Source organism: Lissotriton helveticus, chromosome 10 (genome assembly GCF_964261635.1).
Source record: "Lissotriton helveticus chromosome 10, aLisHel1.1, whole genome shotgun sequence".
Taxonomy (NCBI): Eukaryota; Metazoa; Chordata; class Amphibia; order Caudata; family Salamandridae; genus Lissotriton; species Lissotriton helveticus.
In genome coordinates, this window is record NC_136071.1 from 220518699 (window position 1) to 220536199 (window position 17501).

Sequence of the window (17501 nt, forward strand, 5' to 3'; positions counted from 1 at the left end):
TGCTTCAGGGACACAATAGCTGAAGACGCTTGCACCCTTCAAAGTTCCGGATGGCCAGTAGCCACTAGGCATGCCCTAAACTCGGCTGGTGTAGCCAGGGAGATAGAGTTCTAGCAACCAAGAAGTGCCTCCCAGTTCCTGGACCCTTGGCTGGTACTGGAATGCACTCTTTTCCCACAAAACTGCAAATTGCAAGCCAAAGGAGAATATTTTTGAGCACAGAGTCTGTAGCTCATAGACTACAGCCATCTGCCGGTATGTGGGTATCCTCTAACGCCATCAAGAACTAGACTTCACCAGACCCCTAGGGTTTTCCTGTCTACCAAAGCTTCTGTCTATCAAAGACCTGCCAACCTCACCGTTGACGAGAAAAAGAACAGGTAAAGTTTATCAGTGTTGAGGTAAAAGTTTGCCCAGGTTGATACCCGGTCCCCACATCTGACCAAAAACTCTATTGCGGTCAGTATGAATGTTTGAGTTTGCCCCAGACCCTTGCAGTCAATGCTCATAGACTAATGCTCAGGTGGAAAGCACTGCTTTATCAAATCTTTTTTAATCTTTTTAGAGTGACAAGTAGTGATTTATGAAAATCTCACAAAAATCATAGCTCTGGTTCTCTTTATCTGATGTAAAAAAAAATGTTTGTCCATCTAAAGGAAAGAATATATACAATATTTATAAATTAGAGCTGCCTTTTTATTGTGTCATGTTTCTTGCTCATTGACTGGTTTGGTACTGATAAATGCTTTAAACTTGTTTACCTTTGAGTTAAGCCTGACTGCCCTATGCCACAGCTACCCAGAACTTAGCTAAGGTTTGATTTAGAGAAATCTATCTGGACCTGATACAGAACAGTGATATTATTACTTAGTGAGGTCTCACAACCACCGCAATTAATAACCTACTTTCTCACACTGGTGTTTCAGCTGTGGGATCCAGAATTTGTGTTTCGCAATATCACTCAGCAGGTAAGCTAAGAAATAAAACAAAAAAACTATAACTGGCAAACATAATTTTTGTTTTTTAATTGGCTTTAAGTATGTAATTGGGTCATTTATGATTTTTCCAAATATGTTGTTATTCTTTTATTCAAATGTTGCCCCATTAAAAAGTTAAGGGAACCAAGACCTGGGTAACCTGCTCAATCTGTCCCTGTGGAAACTGAAATCCCTATTGTTAGAAATGGAGGTCTCTAGCTGACAGACATAGGTGCCTTTGTACAAGTAGGGCCCCTTCTTCCTAGTCAGGATAGGGGGGATGCACTTTTAAAATAACCCTGTTCACCCCCTTGGTAGCTTGGCACAATCAGATAGGCTTATCTCAGAGGTAGGGTGTAAAACATTTGTGAACACATACAGTAATACAGTGAAAAACCAACAAATAGACACCACACCTGTTTAAAGACATACGTAATCTTTATCTAAACCAAAATAAAAATATGACTTTCAAATGGTAGAAATAGTTCAGTTCAAAGCTAAATTGCAGATGCAACACTTTTCACACAAAGTACCTTGGATGCGCCGGGCACACAAGCATAAAGTGTTGCAGGGAAGGTGATGCGTCGGTTCCTTACACTCAGGGAAGGTGATACATCGGTTCCTTGCTCCGGGGGAGGTGATGCGTTGGTTCCTTACTGCTGTGCTGGGGAGGTGATGCATCGGATCCTTACTGGAGAGGAGGTGATGCGTTGGTTGGCTACATCACCCAACTATGCGACAGACCTGGTGCCTCGATACGACAATCTGGGATGATGCGTGGGTTATTGCAGCTGCACAGCATGGCTTGGGTTGGAATTGGTGCTGTGACCTCGGACATCGGAGACAAGTGCACTCGATGCAGGTATGGATGTGTTGCGCTTCTAATCGTTGCATTGCTTTTCCAGCTCCCAACAGCCAGAACAACCTCCAGAGGCCCAGAACAGCTACAGGTGCCTCTTGGCAGGTCAGAACTCCCAGAAAGGAAGTTAAGGGGAGCTGGGGGTAAAGTCTTTGTGACCCTGAGACTTCAGAACAGAAGGTAAACTCTTCTTCAAGCTCTTGGAGATCTTCCTCAAGCAGGGGACACAGCAAACAGCAAAGTCATTTTCCCTTTCCTTGGCAGAAGGTAGCCACTGCAGGCCAGCCCCATACAGCAAACAGCATAGGGGCAGCATTCATCCTCAGTTTCTCCAGCTCTTTGCCTTGGCACAGGATCCTCTTGATTCCCAGAAGTGATCTAATAGTCTGGGTCCCTTTTTCTGTACAGTAAATCCCTTTGTTCTCTGTGGCAGAGAAGCTCTTTACCCAGCCAGAACCAGTTCTCTCCTCTCTAGTGTAGCTTCATGGAAGGAGGTGAAGACAGCATCAACAAGCCCATTCCGGTGTGAAAGAAATCTCCTCGACCTACTCTGAATGCAGCCCAGGTTCATTCAGCCCAGCCCTGACTCATGCTGGAAAGGAAGGACACACCTCAACCCCATTAAGTGGGTGTCTGAACAGAATGCACATCCCCAGCTCCTGCCACTCCAATGCTAGACAGTCAATACACAAGCAAGCAGAGGCACACTGGATGGTTAGGCAAGAAAATGCCTACTTTCTAAAAGTGGTATTATCAAACCCAGTGTGTAGAAATCACTCTCACTAAAAGATGCATCTTAACATTCTGAGTTCAGGTACATCATTCTTTATTTTCTTATCTTGTTCTCATGGGCAGTATTGCTCATAAGATGTTATAGGCAACTCCCCATTCTATCCCATGGCGACAGATAGCCTTCCAAAAGTGTAAAACGAAGTCAGGACATGCCACACACATCAGGGCATGTCCTACCATTCACATACACTGGACCCTGCCCACAGGGGTACCTTGGGCCTAACTTAGGGGTGACTAACATGTAAGAAAAAGGAAGGTTAGGGCGTGGCAAGTGCCTTCTCAACATTGCAGTACTAGACTGCACACAGGCACCGCAATGGCAGGCCTGAGACCTTGTTGCAGGGCTGCTTGTTTAGGTGGCACAATCAGCGCTGCAAGCCTACTAGCAGCATTTCGTTTACAGGCCCCGGGCACACACAGTGCACTGTACTAGGGACTTAACAGTAAACCAAATAACACAATCATAGAAACATCAATCCATAACAACAATTGACAAAGTGAGCACTTGCACTTTGGCACTGAACAGCAGGGGCAAAGTGCTTAAAGCATCTAGACCAGCAAAACGAAGTCCAACACAAAGCAAAAACACAGGAGGCAAAGGCATAAATACGCAACAGAGTGATTTTCTGAAGGACCTTAGCTCTTTTGAAGTAGCCAGGTTAGCCAAAACCAATTCTGGAACTGCAGACACCACAGAGGGAGAAGAGGGCAACATCCCACAATTGGAAGAGGATGATGAAGAGGACACATTGTCAGTACATAACACTGTAAAGGCCCAATCTACAGCTGGCAGTGAAAGGAGCTCAGTCGACCAGGAGTTTGAGGCTGAGTTAGCTCAGCTGGCACTGGAGGAAAGGACGGCGTCCCTGGAAGAGATTAAATTGATCCCAGAAAAAGAAGGATCAGGCTGGGTCTAAAGCCCATGTGAGAAGGTGGCAGTGAACAAGAGGTATGTTCAGTGCGAGCCTCATGACCCTAGGTTGTTAAAAGGGGATTGCACCATGTTTTGTGGTTGGGAACAAAATAGACAAGTGGTTTGCCTGCTTTGAGAGAGCTCTGAGGATAAGCAAGGTCAGCAACCAACACTAAGGGTCCTTAAGGGGAAATTATTCCAGTCTGTGGGAGGGAAAAGCTTCTGACCCTGGAGGAGGAAGTAGCAGAATCATATCTCCAAATGAAGGAAGTCCTAGTTGAAAAGTGTTGTCTTTCCCCAGAGGAGTACAGAGAAATACAGGTGTGCAAGGAAGTCCGATGGGCCCAAAATTTAAAAAAATAATTTTTAGGGAGTTTCAACAATCTCACTGGAGTCCAGCAGAACTCCTGTAGGAACCCCTAAGGGAATCCCATGATATAGTGAAGACTAATAGGAAAATAATGTGGGAGGGTGCTCGTGGAGGGTTGGCCACCTGCAGGGCATTTGGTGCAGGGCCTGGGCCTAACCCCACGCCATTCAGGAAAAACTGGCCCGTCAGCAGGTAACAAAAGTGCACCAGGGTGGTCCTGATGAAGGTGCTTGATCCTGCGTGGGTAATTTTCACTCTGACTTGTAGTGCATCATGTAATCAGGCAAGAGGGAAGCTGAGTTAGTTGGGACCAAAGATGTCAACAATTCTGTGAGGCTCCTGTCCACAGCCCCATTTCTGTTTGGTTCTATGTTTGGAACTGGTCCATCACATTACATAAGCCTGTTGAGTGACAAATAGCAATTAGCTAAAGAGTAAGAACCAATTTCAATACAACTATGACTTTTATGTGATGAATATCATTTGTTTGACTCTAGATGTCACCAAGTGTGAACAGATTACTACTTTTGTGTGGCTACAAATTCCTGCTACCGATGGTCTGACCGGGTAGGCTCATGTGATCAAGTCCCTTCAGGTTGATTTTCCCCATCAAGAAATTCATGGGAGTTATTTGAGCCTTACGACTTGAGCATCAATCTTGAAGCTGAGGAACCAGGTTTGAGTTGTGGCAGGTATGCTCAACTTCCTGTGATTCTGAGCAAATCACTGAATCTCCCATGCCCAACAAAATAAATGGATGTGTCCGTCGGTAATGCAAACGCAACTGCTGCTGATGTAAAGCACTCTGATACTTCCAGGTCAAGTTTGCGCTATTAAAAACTCTGAGAAAAAAAGGAAGCTCTTTCAATTAGACAGTCCAAACTGAGTATCTCCTCTTTGTCTCAAAAGAGACAGAGATGTCTTTCTTTTCATCAAACGTAAGATATAATCCAGGCATTTGATGTTTTCCTGGTTATATAATTCCTTATCCAAAACAATGAATTTCTGTGCTGTCTGTTTACATTTTGAATACAACTGGTATTGTTGATTATGTGGACCAGTGTGTATATGTAAATGGTGAAAAGAAGTCTGGACAATGACAAACCTATGGGCTCAATAGGGAACCATTTGATTGGATGAGTTGACAGACTCTATTTATCCTTTAATCAGCAGTGCAAGATCTATTGCATCATAAGCTGCTACTACAGGTGAGAAATATAGGAACTGCCAGATCCCATTAAGCAAGGGTTGTTGTTAGATGTTTTTGGAATGTGCACAGATGCTGACAAAATACATTCCATGTTCCTGAAACCGGATGGGCTTGGAGTTGACTAGTTATTTTCCTCACGGTGCTACCCATCCAGAAAGTAGTTCAATACTTCATAAGCCCGTAGTAAGCACTGTATAAAGTTTGTGTTTTCATGAACACTGCCAGTGCACAGTTCAGCCCGCTGAGTCTCCAGGCTCATTATGAGAGGAGGAAGAGGCTGATGCATGATCCATCTACAAAGTGCTGTTTAAAAATATGGCACTGTTTTGTGGATGGTTGGACTGCATATGTTTGAGGAGCATAAGTCAACTACGATCCCCTGAAACATGAACAATCAATTTTATTTAGCAGTCATACTGACCATGTGTCAGGAAGCACAATGTATTTGCTAAAACAGAGCTGTCTGGGAGCACGACAGTTCAACTCTGTACTAAACTAAAGTCCAAAAATAGCAGCATGGGCAGAAATTCAACGCTGGTTATTTCTAATGATAGGGTTGTGCAACCACACTAAAGAAGCTGTTAATGGATGTGAGGTTGGGTTTCCCCTCTTTAATTCTAATCCCTGCTCTTTCCGGCACCTTGTTATCAGCACAGGAATTGTATCTTGCTGGCTTTCATGTCCAGTGCTGACTTCCTGTCCTCTTGCTGCCTTGGAGAATTCGCCATCAGAGGAAGCAAAGTATGTAAAAACCAAGTATGCTGCTATGTATGTGCGAGTGTGTTTGTGTGTGTATATGTGCGCGAGTGTGTCTGTGAGTGAATTAGATTGAGTTTGAATTAGAGAGGGTCTGAGTGAGTGAGTTTGAGTGTGTTCGTGCATGTTTGATGACTCTATGTGGGTGAGAGTGAGTGAGAATCAGTGAGGGCGAGTATGAGAGAATGAGTTAGTTGTACTGAACATGAGTGATAATGAGGGAGTCAGGGAGTATGACTGAGGCAGGGCAAGTGAGTGAGGGGGAGTAAGTGAGAGTTAGTGAGTGTGAAAGAGTACGTGTGAATGCTAGTGTCTGTGAGTGAGAGGGAAAATCAGTGAGTGAGAGGGAGTGGGGAGTGTGAGGGAGAGAGTGTAAAGTTAGAATGAGTAAGGGGTTAGTGTGCATTAGTTGGTATGTATGAGTGAATGAATGGATGTAAGTGAGCTATGTGAGTTTTATGAGTTAGAACCAGTAAGTGAAGGAAAGCAAGTGAATGTAAGTGGGAGTGTGTTAGCTGTGTGAATATCCATAGTACACTTAAAGTTATGCTTGGCTTACAGGGGCACCCGTTGCAACACTATGGTACATATAAACCACACTAGCCCCAGTATATACCTGGGGGAGGGAACTAGAGGCACAGGGTGCTAGGAGCTAGCCAGTCTCCAACATATAATGTTAAACACAAATGGGGCTGCTTCTAGTAAAGTGACCTACAGGTGCTTAAAACTGAATAGTCAATGTGAACATCTCATAAAAAGTGAAGGACTGGCCTCACACACCACCTGGTGTCATGCTTCATCATTGGCCATCCCCGCCCTCTAACAACTTGGTTTGATAGAGGGCGGGCATACAGCTGACGACAGGGATGCACTTCTAAACGAAGTGCGGGCCCGTGAACAGTAAATGTGATATAAAAATCATTACAGTTGTCAAATCAATTTTTAATAAAGTGTGCAACTGTATGGTATTAAAAAGGTGTACAGTGACCTAGGAAATTAAATATCCCATCACTGTGATGTATAGGGTCAACATGTTTTTGCCTGGTGTCCCGTAGGAGTACATACAAAAAAATTTAAAAACTGAACAATTGCCAATACTGAGCAACACTCCAAAACTTTATTCCATAGTCAGAACCTATGAGTAAAACATATCGGTCCACACTTTTTTACTACGCTATCAATTATTTTATTTAGCAAATATTTTGCACATTACTGTACCAACAACACTTTATAAACATGTGCTTCAACAATAAATACAAAAGAAGGTAAACTATATACACAAGGCTACATTTTATCAAACTACAAAAACACAGAGACACCACCACACACTCAATGCAAACCTTCAAGCATTCCTCAGACAGATTAAGCCAAACACTTGAACCAGGCACTCACATCATCCAACCATCACACCATGGCGGGAACACAAATACTTGTACGTGGCCCCAGACCTGGTGGAACACACTCAAACTCCAAACAACAAACAACCAAATAGATCCTATATATTCTAACTGGCATGCAGAAATGATTCTAAGTAATCACAATTTCCTACATCCAAGACCTCTTTAATTACATCAGTGAGTCAATTACATAACATGGTTTGTTTGACAAAGGAAAAGGTCGACGCGTTTCAAACCCAACTGTTTGTCGGGTTCTCATCAGGACCATGAAGTTCCTATTCAATTTGCAGACCAAATCTACTGTCTCAAAACCACAATGATATCAATATTCAAATTAAGAACTTGTGTATGTGTTCCATTGTTATTTGGTGCCAATACCAGGGTGACCTGAATGGCACATTGGGATGAATGTAAACACTTTATTCCATGTCTTCGATTTGCAAATTACTCTTGGAAAATCAATCTCCCGTGTTTGAAAAACGCCCACGTCCTCTCACGCAATGAATGCTGCGATATCATATGAGTACATGGCATTCATTAGGACCTGTTTTATTATGGTCTCTGTCTTTACCACCTGATAATAAAGATTAACCACTTGGTGGGGTGTTGCTAATCAATCCGCAATATTAGGGGGCTCCAAGTTTAGCCTGCGAGACGGACGCAGCTAGGTTCTACAGTGGAAGGCGCACCTTGACACAGTAAGAGTATGATTGAATGAATGTGTGGTTCGATGGCAAATACGCTTAATATACCTAATGAGAGTCCCTTTTTGTAAAAAAAATTAATATGACTCTCACCCTGACAAACTCATTGTGGTTTTTGTCTCCTTCCCTTTAGAGTGTGACTAGAAGTGCCTTACTCCACCCCTCCAAGGAGAACGTAGTGTAGGATTCTTGGGTAAGATAGAAGAGAGACCCTCTCTTAAAGTTTTTTATGGCGTGCGCATGTATGACTGACACGTGTCATGCACTTTTTCACCACGTGCGCTAAGCAGAGTGGTGTTGGATGAGCTCACTTAAGTGACAAAGGAAAACCTACAATTCCTGTTTGTGCTTTGTCTCATTTCTCCCACAGTCTAAACTTTGAGCCCCCTAATATTGCGGAGTGATTAGTAACACTCCACCAAGTGGTTAATCTTTATCATTAGGTGGTAAAGACAGAGCCCATATAAAAACAGGGCCTAATGAATGTCATGTACCCCTATGGGACACCAGGCAGAAACATGTTGACCCTATACATCACGGTGATGGGATAATTAAGTCCCTAGGTCATGGTACACCTTTTTAATACCTTACAGTTGCACACCATATTAAAAATTAATTTGACAATTGTAATGGTTTTTACATCACATTCACTGTTCATGGGCCCCCACTTAGTTTAGAAGTGCATCCCTGTTGTCAAGTGTATGCCAGCCCTCTATCAAACCAAGTTTTTAGAGGGGGAGGACGGCCAATGATGAAGCATGACGCCAGGTGGTGTGTGAGGCCAGTGCTTCACTTTTTGTGAGACGTCCACATTGGCTATTCAGTTTTAAGCAACTGTAGGTCACTTTACTTGGAGCAAACCCACTTGTGTTTAACAACATTGTGGTACAGACATATTTGAGGTAATTCCTGACATAGGGGAAGGAACTCATGGCCGTGGCATACTGGAGGTAATACTTGAAATATCGAGGCACCCTGTCAATAGGCATTCTCTGGCATACTGGAGTGAATTCTTGGTATATGTGGACCCTAGGGCAAAATGCTTTTGTTGGTATATTGAGATAGTGTTTGACCTCGAAGAACGTAACCATGCATATTGTTGGACTGGGGCAAATGATGAGAAAAAGATGGCACTGACATAATAGATGTAATTTTTGGCATATGTTCTACCCATGCCACATGGCAATATCAATGCCAAAATTCTAGTACTGGCATATTGTGCATACTTCTTGGGCATTAGGGGGTGGCCATGGAATATGCATGGCACACATTACAAAATGCTAACAATTTCCTACTGGAAGTAATTTTTAAAATATGGGGGAGAGGAACCCAGGACAAATTTTGAAAAAAATATTGTCAACTTGTGGTAAGTATTGGACTTAATTGGTGCAAAATAAAAGTAATCAAATGTCTCTAAAGTGCTCACTGGCTTTTTAGCAAGTTTATGTGAAAAATGTGTTTGAAAATTCGCTATTTGACTTCATTTATTTCAAACTTTTATGGTGGGATATACCCCTCACAATTCAAGGCAAGTATTTCACTGCACCGCTTTCAAAGATCTTCAGCAGCCACTGATGTAGGAATTCTTAGTTTGCATCAGAAAATTTCTCTTATCTGAATGGCAGGTCTATAAATATACACTGGTCACACTATAATTTATTTTCGAGATTATATTATTTAAGATTAATGATGCAAATATTGGGAAAGCATTATAATAAATCTGACAACTGACTGGTATAAAACAATTCCATTTTCCAGAGACCCATGTGCAAGCAAAATGTTGTGACCTTTGGATCACACAGAAGAGTGATGGATTTTATGGATCACCGAATGCAAACCCTTTCATGAGCCACAACCCTTGCAGCCCTCAGACGTAAAAATGATAAGGGTACTTTACTACACACCAGTGAGTGTGCTGCAGTGCTTCTTCACAATTGTATTAGATTGTGGTGTAAAGTAGAGGACTGCCTTTGCTGATTTCTGAAAACATAGCTAAAGTTTACTTGAACGTCCAAGTGAAAATTCTATTTTTTGTAGAATCATTAATTTATTTTAGGTTTATAGTTCCGGGCTGGCGGAGTGATCTGCATTACGTTTGCACAAATATATAGAAAAAAAACAGATAACACAACACATGCATTGTGATACACATCACAAATCTGATTGTGAGTACACAGTAATAAACAATCTGCATAAGAGAATATTCTACACATTAAAACCACCCTTAACATCTTGCTTCAAATTCTTTCTCAAACTATGCCAGTCTTTTGGAAATTATGTTTTTGGTTCTGATTTGCAGTTTGAAGGGTCTTAACAGCAGTGATCAGGAGAATGCTAGGATGAGAATATAGTTCTGCTCGCCAGAGGTTCTCAAAAGACCAAACCTATCAGTCTAAGTAGAGCAATTACTTGGAGTACAGGCAATACACCGTCATTTTGCAGAATTTGTCAGGTTTAACTGTGAGAGTGTTTCATGTGCAGGAGTAACTCTGCAGAGTGAAAATGGTTGTAGCAAGGTCAATTGAATGTCGGTAAAATCGTTCTTCCTAGTATGTTGACTCGGGATAATTATAGGAACTTTACTAGAGAGAGAGATGTGCACAACCTTAAAGCTCGCCAGTCTCAGACAGTACAAACATTTAATCCTGGGATAATTAGAGAAATATATAGATCAGCATGGGCCTAAACCCTAAAGCAACACAAAACACTCTTACTCCATTTGTATACATAGCCATCTATCCAAATAAGCAGGCTAAATCCTATAAAAAGAAGCTGAAGTAAATGTGCACATTCTTAAGTGTATTAAATGAAGGCAAGAAGGGCAAATGTACTCTGGGAATTATACTTCAGGGAAAGAGTTGAGCCCTAACTCTGGGAGTATGAATGACAAATTTGAGGCTGGTGGTTCAATCCAGCAAACAATTGTCTGTCTGACTCCCCAAAAGTCCCTCGTACAATATCAAACTTAAAAAGTTTTGGCAGGTTGTTCATCCAAACAAGGGCATCATTAACGATGTTGGTCGGTCAGACCGATGGCTGCTATTGCGGTGGTCAAGAGGCTGCCGCCAAGCATGCGGGCGGTTCAACCACCATATCACGATGTGACTTCCAGGCTGGCGGTCCGAAACTGATCAAGGGAAGGCTGAAGCCCTGGTAAAGGGCCGCAGCACATGCCGACGCCATGCAGCACCTCCTGCACGTCCGTGGACTGTGTGCCAGGCGCCATATTGTGCATGGCACACGGTGCACAGAGGTGAGTGGGGGCGTTACATGTGTCCCCAAGGCCATTTTCAGTGGCCTACAATGGGGCTCCCCATATTCCTTTCCGACAACCTTTTCATGGCGGGATTCCTACCATAAAAAAGGATGCCGAAATGGAGTATTGTAATCCCGATAGACCGCCACCATTCAGGGACGCTGCTCCAACTGTAGCCCCGTCTGGATCTATGTACCTGGCGGATCCAGCGGTCAGGAGTCTGACAGCATAGGCTCCGACCGGCAGAATACAGCAATTGGACCAAAGGGCTCTCGGTGGTTGGACCGCCTCCATTGCAAACAGGCAGTAATGCATGGTCAACTGAAAACAATATTAGAATTAACAGACTCTGGGGTTTCCTGTAGTATTCTAACACAATGTTGAATTTTATATATTGTTGTGCCAAAATATAATATCTGTAACTTCGATTATCACAGTATGGTGAAAGTAAGTATATATAAGTTATTAGATTGAGTATTCCTAGCTACACTTACCTTGAAGATCATCAGGGTGCCAAAATATAATATCTGTAACTTCGATTATCACAGTATGGTGAAAGTAAGTATATATAAGTTATTAGATTGAGTATTCCTAGCTACACTTACCTTGAAGATCATCAGGGTATGTAGACTACCACAATACAGTAAAGATAAGTACTTGTTGGTAAGTATAGATGTACTATTCATAGCAACACATCCACATACGAATATATATTTTGAAGGTAGGTAGATGTGGAGGTTGAAATAGTAAATCTATTCTTAGGTATATGTAATCACCCTCGTAATATTGTGAAAGTCGATATACTGCATTTGCTAATATTGCAGGGGTATAGTTTGTCACTTCATACATTCGTTTCACATCAAGTCTGCACATGTCAACAAGTGCATTTCTTATTGAGTAATTAACTAGCAGAAAAGTTCATACTCTTTGGCATGCATACAACTTTGGCTCAAAAAAGGAATGCAGAGAAGCCAGTAAGACACTTCCCTCACTAGATATAAGATTAAACATGAGGTTACACCTCTCTCAAATGCATGCAATGATGTTGACATTTAATTCCAAAGTAAGACGGACTTAATGTTCAGATGTACCAAAATATATAATTGTAAAGATGTGTACCTAATGACATGTCAGAGATGGAATACGTGCAGTCGATTAATTACTCAAATACTCAATATTAAGGTTATTTCTATGTTAATGTAGACAACACATTCAATAATACAAACTGCTCATAGTAACATGGTAGTGCATTATACCATGGACCCCACACTAATTACATAGTTCAGCGCAGAGAAATGTATTAGTTAGGAGCAGACCAATAGAATAATAATACCTCAAATATACTTTACATTACACACAATGACACATTTTTTAATTCAGACAATGCATATTTACTATTTCATGCTCAGGAAGATAACATGATTTGCCCAGAATCACACCGTGCTAGATCAAGTGACAACGCCAGGATTAACACCTTCACTGCGGCGGCTATTCCGCCGCAGTGCTACGGGTTTTGAGCGGCCGCGCGGCGGGCGCATGCTGGTGACGGAACCGCTCCGTCACCAGCGTCGGTTGAGCTGTGCTCGTGACGGAGCGGTTCCGTCACGGCCCGCCCCGCTCAATAGAACCCTCAGCGCAGGCGCGGAATTCGCGCCGCGCATGAGCGTTCTATCGAGCTGGGCGGGCCATGACGGAACCGCTCCGTCATCAGCACAGCGCGACCACGGCTGATGACGGAGCGGTTCCGTCATCAGCACCGAAGGGGTTAAACCACATTGTTCCAGTTTCAAGGTCAACAATCAAGTGACTATATCACATCTACTCCGTTTACACTGAGCTTTTATGTTTAGTAAAATCATATGCACTTACTGCAAGAAATACATTTACTATTGTTTTTTTCCCCAAGAATCCAATAGCAACATCATGTTTTCACAATTGTTAACACCCGAATTCACATCCTTTCTCTCACTTCTTTCTACATCAGTATTTCCCATAACAACATTTACTAAACTGCAGCAGTGGCAAGATTCAATTATATTTTAAGTTGCATGGGTTGACATGTGTACACACACACACACACACACACACCCTACCGCTTCCCAAACCCTCCCCCAAGCATGTAATCTATAACTTTATGTTTGGCAACACATTTCCACTGCGACACAGAAAATCAATGTATAGTCATTAAAACTTTGCACATTAAAATCAACCTGTTGCTTGCGCCCTGAATCCTAACTGAAAAGGCACTGTGTGCAGCTCATTCGTCATGCGCCATCATTTCTCCTCTATAATGCAAACAAATTCCACACACAAAAAAAATCTAATTGAAGAGCAAGCTCGCTGGTTCACGTGCTTTACTCATTATCCCAGCCTCCAGACATCCACCTTTAGTTCTATGTGCGCGCTACTGCGTTTTAAGTCACTTTGCTGTCAAAACCTAGCAAAGAATTAATACATACCTCCGAATACTCTTGCTTCCGTCTCCCCGGGTCGCTTCTCTGGGCTGCAGCAGGCGCCTGGACGCGCAGCCAGCAGAGCTATGCAGCTGTGCGAGATTTGCTGTGCACACATGGGCAGCGTGGAGCTCGGAAAACCAATAATGACAGATCCGCGGGAAACAGCCAGCTTAATGATAAGAAAAGACACGCGCGCGCATAGCTCTGCCCGCCCTGAGACTTTAATAGTAGCGCGCGCGATGCTGAGGCGGGAATACAGCCAGCCTGATAACTTCTCCTCACGCCAGTCGCCGCTTGCTACCGGGGGTTGAGCTGCTGAAGAGAGCTTGAAATCCCGCTATGAGTCACCTAAATTGTGACTGACGAATCCATACGGGGCATAATTGTCTGCCTTGAAACTCAAGCGGTCTGCACACGTATTTGGATAAACAGTGGTCTTTCTTTATATATTAATTAGCACGTTATAGTCCCCGCGTTGGGTGAGTTTGTGTTAACTCTTTTTTTCTCCTCAGAGTGGGACGTTGTTAAATGGAAATTCCCTTTGGTAAAAATAGCACATGGATTCGTTCAGGAAAATGCATATTCAGAAGATGCCTTCTTACCTGGTGGGGTGGGCGACCCGTTGCTTCCCTGAGGTCTGCGCATCTATATTAGCACTTGACCTTCCCAGCTCTCTCGGCTGTATGACTCACCCTTGAAAACCAAAGATATTGCTTGATAAAACAAGGGCGACAAATGTACTAGTGAACTGACACAATGTATCATGCTATAAACACTGTGCTCCAATTTTGAGTCTTGCCAGTAGTTTATTGAACTTTCAGCCACTAGAGACCATTGTAGGTGTCTGTTTTATACAATTTATAACACTAACGTACACTTCTTTTACATATGCCATCATTTTTGGACCACCTGTCATGAGATATTTCATTGAAGGACATGGTTGTATATTTCATGCTTATTGTTTCTGAACCTTTACTCTCAGCTTGGGAGGTTTGGGCTGTAAACCTCTCCCGAAGGGAACCATTGTTCTGTTTTTTCAAATTTAGGGGAGTAATATTTGGGCAAGGACTTTGGCAAGAGGCATGCTGGAGTAGCTGGTGGACATGGTCTTCATATGAGTCAGCTGCCATTCAGGTAGGAGGAGAGGTAAATTCTTTATAGCGTGTATTTGTTAGACCCCTGGGTTACAGTCACAGTAACAATCATAGTCTGAAAGGTCCTGATCAGGCTCAATTGTCCCTCCAACTAACTTTAACTGCAAGGTTGAGGGGGCGTGGCCAAGCCACAGACCGTGATGGCCATGCGTAGGCGAAGCTTCGCAGCACCTCGCAGATCCGTGCCCCTTCTGGGGTGTGTGGAATGGATGCAGGATCAAAGTCACCATGCACGGGCCCTACATCCATGATTGACCCATTCGGATTGGAGCCTGGCAGTGGTGGAGTACCGGAATGCTGCAGCACGGAGGGCAGACTGTGATGCACGGTTACTCACCGGTAATATTCATTACTCCGAGTCCTAGTCTTCCCATCCCATTTCTTACCAATGAGCAGCTGGTCTGCTCCCCAGAACCCTATACCTAGCAGAAAGTTTTTAGCACTTCCCCCAATATGGCACCACCAATCAGGCAAGCATATAGGGGGAAGTGCATCGCACAACTTCCTGAGAATACCAAAGAAACCCAGAAACAAAAACAATTACCCCAAAGAAAAAACACAGGGAGGGAGGGAAGGGCTCAGGAATGGGACTGGAAGACCAGGACTCGGAGTAATGACTATTACCGGTGAGTAACCGGGCATTACCTCCTCGTCCAGTCTTCCCGTCCCATTGCTTATCAGTGAGCCCATTCCCAAGCACACGGTGATTGTAAGAATAAAGACCAGAAACCAAAGTGAAACAGGTCAATTTAATCAAATGAAAGCAGTACAACTCAAACATCATGTACAGCAGACAAAACATGAGAGCCAAAAGCAGCCGAGGCCGCCATCCCCAACTGAAGACGGTAGTGCGACACAAAAGTATGGGAAGAGGCTCAAGTGGCAGCATTGTAAATGTCACGCAAGGAGGCACCCTTGAACATGGCCCATGACGAGGATACACCCCGGGTAGAATAACCCTGCACCGAAGAAGGGAGGGGACAGTGAGCAAACTCATAGGCAGAAACCACAGCACACTTCACCCAACGGGACAAGGTGGACAAGGAAGGACGAAGACCCTTATCCGAGGTCCTGTAGTTAACAAACAAAGAATCCACCTTACGAAAGGTACTGGAGCGATCCAAATAGATGCGTAGAACCCGCAAGACATCCAAAGTATGCAGAACCACCTCCTCTGGGGTCCGGAAAAAAGACAGAGAGGACGATATCCTCCTGACAGTGGAAAGTAGACAACACTTTGGGCAGAAAGAACTGACAAGGACGAAGAATCACCTTGTCTGAGCAGAAACGCAAAAAAGAGGGAGAGGCCAACAAGGCCAACAAGGCACCAATCTCACCAACCCGCCGACCAGAAGAAACAACCACCAAAAATACAACCTTAGCCGTAAGGCACCTAAGGTCCACCAAAAGAAAAGGCTCAAAGGGGGGCCCAGTCAAGGCCTGCAGAACAAGGGGAAGATCCCAGGCTGGGACAGGAGAGCGAGACTACAAAAAACACACTCAACTCCCGAGGGGGAGTAACAGGTGGGGGTCACAGGGAGAATGTTTAAAGACCTAACCAGATTCAATCCCCAATTCCTAACATTGACAACACATAAGAAAACTGGTGGTCTGGTGAAAAAATAAAAGTAATCACAGAAATGTAAGCAGGACTCAACAGAAATCACTTGCCTAAATGACAGCTAGTGATCATTGTACCTACTGAAATGAGTACGACTCCATGACAGAAGAAACCCTGAGGAGGGGAGAAAAAAGGAAAGATAAGGATTTCCATCAACTGCCCTTCATGGCCAGTGTCATCATTTGGAACTCCAGTGATCCCCTGTCACCTCAGCTCTTCTGGCAGCGAGCCAAAAGCTGGTAGACAAGGCGTGATGTGAGACCAATGATACAAAGAGGAAAGAATGACAGGCTGATTATCCCACGGGTATACTGACCAAACCAGTCAAGGATGCAGTGCAAAGGCGAAAATGTGAAGTGAAGGTGAGTTAAAAAAGGTACAGCAGTGGTCCAAACGCATTTATTGATGACCACTGTTGAGCTTGATAAAAAACACAGTGTCGGCTTGTAACAAATCTACCGATTGTTGTGGTCTACTAGTTTCAGACGAACTGGGCACAAGGACCCCGGCTTTCTTCAGGACCTAGTTGTTGTGGCTACTGCATTGTGTGCAATCTTGAAAAAACAGTGTAACAAAAAAGCGTAAAATAACAAAGGCTTAAAAGCATCACAGTATCATTACATGTGACCATTCACATTACCTCTATACAGGATGGCTGGTTATTCATGCATATCTTGTATGAGGTATCAAGCCTCACCTCACCTGGCACAGACTCAGGTCAAGGGAGGCACCGCCCTCTCCGTCAATACCTCAAGTGGTGTCCTGAGGCTGGGGGAGGCTTTATCAAGCTCAACAGTGGTCATCAATAAATGTGTTTGGACCACTGCTGTACCTTTTTAAACTCACCTTCACTTCACATTTTCGCCTTTGCACTGCATCCTTGACTGTTTTGGTCAGAATACTCGTGGGATAATCAGCCTGTCATTCTTTCCTCTTTGTATCATTGATCTCATATCACGCCTAGTCTACCAGCTTTTGGCTCGCTGCCAGGAGAGCTGAGATGACAGGGGATCACTGGAGTTCCAAATGATGACAC